This window comes from Stegodyphus dumicola, chromosome 9 (genome assembly GCF_044657685.1).
Source record: "Stegodyphus dumicola isolate Sdum_Otavi_A_Nest chromosome 9, ASM4465768v1".
NCBI lineage: Eukaryota > Metazoa > Arthropoda > Arachnida > Araneae > Eresidae > Stegodyphus > Stegodyphus dumicola.
The window spans coordinates 177,227,198-177,234,298 of NC_140776.1; positions in this window are offsets into that span (position 1 = coordinate 177,227,198).

Below are 7,101 nucleotides of genomic sequence, written 5' to 3' on the forward strand. Positions count from 1 at the left end.
ACGATGTTTTTGCGTGAAATCTGCACGTAAGGGCAGGATAAAGGACTCTTTTTCCTCCAAAAAAACTGTAAAACTATTTTAAAATTAATTCTGAAGAGAATTTTTCGCGGCGTCTGTGCGTACGTATATCGCATAACTCAAAAACGAGTAGCCTCAGAACGTTGAAATTTTGTATATAGGACTACTATAACATGTAGATGTGCACCTCGTATTTTGGTTGCAATCGGCCGCACCCGAAGTATATAAATATATGTATATATATATCCACTCTGTTACTCGGCTCAGTGATCTCAGGTTTTTACTCTTATATGTTTGTAAATTGTGCATTTTTTGCTTTAAAAATGATTGAATTATGTTGTTCTTATCTTCGGGTTAAGGTCTTTTATGCATTTAGTATATCTGTATGCAATATGTTTAGAATTATCAACAATTTAAAAGTTGCTTAAGTGCCGCTAAGCCTAATAATTTTTCCATGGCAGCCATTGCTTGTTTACATTTGAAACAGCAGAATAGTAGATTTGTTGCCAATCTAGAGAAAGTAACCTTCGCAATAACAAAGATAACGCTTTCTTTTATTATTGCGAATTAAATCATGCTTAATCCATTCTGAAATTTATTCGAGGAAATAAGTGTTTAAAATTTGCTTAATAATTTTCAATAGACATTTTGAGTTTTAATGTATTTTTGCCTTGTCGCGAAGTGAGAACTGAATTAATTGAATGAGAAATACTGAATCGTCTGTGAAAAACTGTTTCTTTTTGTTGCTGCTGTTCTTTGCTTAATTTCTTTTATACATCGTTTTAGATTTATTATGGTATTTGAATAGAACATGTGGAAGCGATTAGATAATTCTTAAGATGATATGAATTTTGTGCATTCTGAGTTAAAGAATGAACGAAATGTAACGCTGTTAAGTGAACCTAGGGACAGAGTGTCTCTGTAGTAAACAAATGCACTGAATTTTAAAAGGCTATTTATTCTATTGTGGTTTATGCGCTATCGACGAAGTAGATTTAATTTAATCCAATAAGTTTAAATGAAATGCAAGAAAACTGCGTATAATTTAATATTCCGTACAAGCAAGTCATGTCGTGCACACATCAGATTTTTTTATATTCTATTAGTTTTCTTTTAAAGTTGTTCGAAAAAATTATTCAGTATCTTTTTACGTAAACCTTATATCGCATCATATTACGCATGTGCATTGGCTTACAAATACATATTATTTTAGTTTGTATATTTTATATCTAATTCTTGAAGATGATTGATGAAATATAAATTCCATAGTAACACGAAAATGAAACTCGATTCTTACATTTTCGTATTATATATGTTACTGGCAAAGTATGAAACGCCGGTGTTCTATAGAATGCTTAGGCACTGTATATAATGCAAGACGTTTTTAGGCAAAGTATGAAATATGAGAATAATTACATACTTTCCCTAGGCATTGCGTATAATATCTAGGCATTCTATAGAATGACAAATGCTTTTTAGGCAAAGTTTGAAAAAAAAAAGTTCCTGATAAGGTTATTATTAAAAAGAGCATATCTTTAGAATTTCCGATATACAGCCTCGCGCGCTGGAGATTTTTTCTGTACAGTTTTGCCATTCTTCGCTTTGAAATCGTTGAGTTTCTTAATCAAAAATTCGTTAAAGTTTTACGAAGTATGAAATAGATAATAAAAGAAATTCCAAATTTGGGTTTTCAGATAGATGCCGATGTTCGGGTGGTGACTTACGTTATTCAGAATTGGATGGCTCTAGATACCGTTGTTTTATTACAACGCGAGAAACATGCATACATTTATATGCAGATTCTTCATTATTTAATATTTTAAATATAATACAGGGCTCTAATATTGGGTGGCAACAATTTAAAAAGTGATTCGCCGTTTATAGTAAATCAACGCAAAATGACAAAAATGGCTATTAATTTCATTTTGGGCTAAAAATTTTAAAACCCAGTCTCACGGTGTGGAGTGTCATTGTTTCTTCCGTACAGTCTTGCCATTGCTCGCTTTGAAATCGTTGACTTTGTTAATCAAAAATTCGTTAAAGTTTTACAAAATGTAAAATCGATAATAAATCAAATTTCAAATTTGGGCTTCCAAATGTCCATATTCGGGTGGAAATGTTCAATATTCAAAATTTGATGCCTCGAGGTTAATTAGAAATTGCAAATAATTCTTTGATATGTTCGACTGAAATGTATTAATTCCTTCTCATTCAAGGCGATTACGTTTAATCAACAGTTCACTTGATTTGTTGGGAATTAACAGAAATCTTTCGAAAACTAGATCATTTAGGATACGGTTCATACGCTTTCGCTATAAAGAATCAAATTGGAAAACATTAAAAAAATCTTGAAGAAAAATCTCTTTTCTATGTTATAACGGCAAAAAAATATCTTTTACTTATATGTGCTATTAAAAAAGTGTGTTAGCGTAAATTGATGGTTTAAAATTCATTTTATCTGTGTACTATCATTTAACATTTATAGTGAGTGTTATTTTATCCTATGAGTATCATTCCTAAGGAAGGTTTCTTTCTAGCAAGCTGTAAAAAAGGCCGATTGCAAAATTTGTGTGTCATATTTTTAACTGCCTACCTTCAAAGTGAAAATCTGATCTTTTGCTTTTGTTTATTATTTGAAAGAAAATTACTAACTAGTAGCACAATTTTCAAATAATAATTGTAAAAGAAAAAAAATCAAATAAATATTAAAAAAAAAATCTGAAGTCTTTCAGATTTTACATCACGCTTAAAGAGGCGCTCTTTTAACGTTTTGTATGTTACCTTTATTTATTAAATATCATGTTCTTCGCATTTAAACCATAAAATTAAGTATTATAACAACTAAACTCGCTTGGTCTCCTGGAATAGGCATTGCAGTCAATTATGTGTATCCCGAAATGCCGGAATAGCAGTAAACTGGGGAAAATAAAGGGTAATTATACCCTTCCTATCTGTGTCTTATCTTCTACAATTTCAAAGAACATAGTTTAAAGTAAACTCATTGTTCTACTCGGAACACTCACATGTATGCCAAATCAATTAGGCGAAATAGTAGTTCTGATAAATGTTTTAATAGGAACTGGCAGCGGGAATTTTTTCCCACCCCCGATTGGGGCAATTTTTTCCCACCCCCGATTGGGGCAATTTTTTCCCACCCCAGTTGGGGCAATTTTTTCCCCACCCCAGTTGGGGCAATTTTTTCCCCACCCCAGTTGGGGCAATTTTTTCCCCACCCCAGTTGGGGCAATTTTTTCCCCACCCCAGTTGGGGCAATTTTTTCCCACCCCAGTTGGGGCAATTTTTTCCCACCCCAGTTGGGGCATTTTCCCCAGCCCAATTGGGGCAATTTTTTCCCCACCCTAGTTGGGGCAATTTTTTCCCATCCCAGTTGGGGCAATTTTTTCCCAGTGGTAACCAGAAATGAGATTTCATACCCAAAATTTATCGCTAATCGAAGGGGCACCCAGTTCTACACCATAGCCTTAGTTTTTAACAATTTAACACTCTTTTCTAACAGTAAACACTCTTTTCTAACAATATTTTTAACACTCTTTTCTAACAATAACCTTAGTATTGCACCATCTTTTTCAAGCACTGATCGGGTGCTGCAGCCCTTCACTTCTGCGGAAGAGAAAGCGTTCTTATAATAGACATAATTAATAGTTTTCTCTTAATAGTTTAACTTCAATTATAAATGATTTTTGTTGTCACGATTGTATTTTCTTACTTAATGCAGAGAAAAATCTCTCCTGTGTTTCGTTCTTTCCTGTCTGTGAGTAACGTCTATATAAGTAGCATTATATTTACTAAATAGTCAGAAATTCCGATATCTGCATGGATTTCCACGGTCAGAACTTCCAATATCTGCATTGACCTAAGTGCAATGGATATGATTTGAAAGTTTCATTAGCGGCTGAGCGGTAAAGTTGCTGAACACTGGTAGCTTTGACCTGTGTTCCATTCCAGTCAAATCGGCTGGCTGCAGGGACGTCTTCGTGGCTTCCTCAATGTGTAACTTGTATAAGAACCAGTTTTCCTTCGAAAGTCCACCGGGATCTAGTTATATTCATATAATGAAAATTTATCCTTTGACTATAGAGTTTTTCTATTTGCATTTCATGGTCTTAGTTCTTTCATATCCTAGTTCTTTGTAAAAGAATTTTATGTGTTTGATGTTTTTGCAGGTTTTATTATACACTTGCTATTTTATACTTGCATGTAATGTTGTCTTAAATTTCCATGCAGTGTGCATTGAATAGTGCATGGTTTCTTGTCTTTATTTATAAGTTTTGGAAATACACAACCTTTTGTTTGGCGCAACATAACCCCCATGGGCTTTGTGCCAAAATAACCCAACCAACACTTAAAAAGTCCTTCATGAAGACATCCCTCCCCTTAGGAAAATACCCCTCGCGAGCTTTGCCATTGTTAAATAAACCAAACTTGAAAAGTTCCATCACCAAATCACATTCTGTTTTCGTATCTATTCGTCGCGTTCTCTGTCGCGATAGATTATCTTAGTGTAGCAAGGATTTAGTACCTAGACAATACGACCACAGTTATGCACATCAAAAATCGCATAACTGGAACTGGTGTACTATACTGTATATATGAACTCTGACTCAATCCATGAACTTTTCATGAACTGCCAATGAACTGTGAACCATCTATGAACTGCTACAATGTCCTCAAAACATCCCATTAATATCACAATAACTTAACCAAGTTAATTATGTTTAATGTTTTTCCATTCAGTTCTATTTGTTTATTTGTGTACGTATACTGATAGTTATATTTCACCATCAAAGACTGTAAGGTATGGTATTGTAATGTTATTGCCACCAGCAACTGTATCTTTCGGCCCACAAGTTCTCTATGCCTTAATGATAACGTTTCAATTAACACCGATGCGTGGCGTAAGTATACCCTGTGGAGGTGTTCTTCTTAAGACGGTTAGTGTGAAGGAGCGACACCAGTTCTGCCAATGGCGATGTGTTGGTGCTTCCCACCCTTAGTCCTGTCCTGTACATTTATTTACAGTTCTCATCATTATGAAAGAATCGGGGGATTTTTCTGGAAGAATATTTTCCCTGGAACCGTTTCATCATCAAACATACTGCTTATTTCCTTTTTATAGTTATGTTTCAGTCTAAAAGGTCTGTCTTCATACCTTAGGCTACTTTAGCCCTTCAAGATTTTTAGGTACTCCTTTTCTCCAAGACATAGTTGAAAGAACTCTTAACGAAAATACTGTAGCTATTACAAGCTAAAAAATAAAGAGAGGGGGAACAGTTGCTACTACAAATTGGTGTCTAAGATATGTCAGATGCGAAGAATGGGTAATATGAATTGCGTGATTGCTTTGCTACACGAACTGAGGGTGTAATTCCATAGGCCTAATCTCGAACCGAACTACCAGTGTTCAGAGACTTTATCGCTCGGTCGCTGGTGAGCCCACATACTCTAATGCGTAAGTATTTCAGCCACGCTATTAAAATCCTTGTTGCTGAGAAGCTTTATGAGTGCCTCTTTCCTTTAGGCTACGTCAAGAGTAATTTCAAGGCAAATTACGCTGACAGCTGATTTAGAATCTTTAAACCGGAATTTAGGAAGTGAATTCTTATTTTCTTTTATAGATTGATAGATAACTATAGGATACTTGAAACTCGATGTTAGGTTAAGTATAAGAGTAAGGACCACCTGTTATTACTTACACTAAGTATGCCCCTTATACTAGTTATCCAGAGTTATTAATTTCAGGGCAAATTACCCTGACAGCTGATTTAGAATCTTTAAACCGGAATTTAGGAAGTGAATTCTTACTTTCTTTTATAGATTGATAGATAACTATAGGATACTTGAAACTCGATGTTAGGTTAAGTATAAGAGTAAGGACCACCTGTTATTACTTACACTAAGTATGCCCCTTATACTAGTTATCCAGAGTTATTAATTTCAGGGCAAATTACCCTGACAGCTGATTTAGAATCTTTAAACCGGAATTTAGGAAGTGAATTCTTATTTTCTTTTATAGATTGATAGATAACTATAGGATACTTGAAACTCGATGTTAGGTTAAGTATAAGAGTAAGGACCACCTGTTATTACTTACACTAAGTATACCCCTTATACTAGTTATCCAGAGTTATTAATTTCAGGGCAAATTACCCTGACAGCTGATTTAGAATCTTTAAACCGGAATTTAGGAAGTGAATTCTTATTTTCTTTTATAGATTGATAGATAACTATAGGATACTTGAAACTCGATGTTAGGTTAAGTATAAGAGTAAGGATCACCTATTATTACTTACACTAAGTATGCCCCTTATACTAGTTATCCAGAGTTGCAACGCCTTCCTAGGGCCCATGGTACCATTCTGGTGCGGAGATGCTGCTGTTTGCAAAATGATTTGAGTAGTATCACTCGTTGCAGAGTTTTTAGACCCCTTGGTGCCAGAATATCCATTATTTGGGCTATGCGCTTCTTCACATGGTTATTACTGATTGCGCATTGGACGCACGAAATCGCATCTTGTTCTAGTCTTGGTTTTCTCAGGTGCAGACGTGTTGCTATGATGCGTGTGAAGAGGTAATGCTCTGGATCACCCCCTCTCCCCATGTACGCATAGATTTGAATGTGCGAGATTTAATTGTGTTTCGTTCCACAGCGTGTCCTCTTTTCACTGAAAGTCATTTTGGATAATCTTTGAAATATGGTAACAGGTAGTTTGTCAATATTTTAGTAAGGCGATAAACGTTACTAGCTAGGACTTTAGCAATAATCTGAGAAGTACGCAGTTCGAAACACAGATTATTTTATCTCAGAGAAATGAGGGATCATGAGACATGTAATGTGACATTTTACGGAAAATTCCAATCGGGATTTTAGCTAATAAGCACTTAAAAACAATTTCGCTGCTAAAGTGCAGAATCGCCCACTTATTTGTTTGGCGCTTTTTACAAGAGTAAGAAGAATTGGATTTTTGTCAATTTTCTTTGACTTTTTAAGTGAAAATAGGTCGATGTGTACATGGATAAAGTCAAGAGTGTGCGCAATGCCATTTTTGTGCAATTCTGGGATGT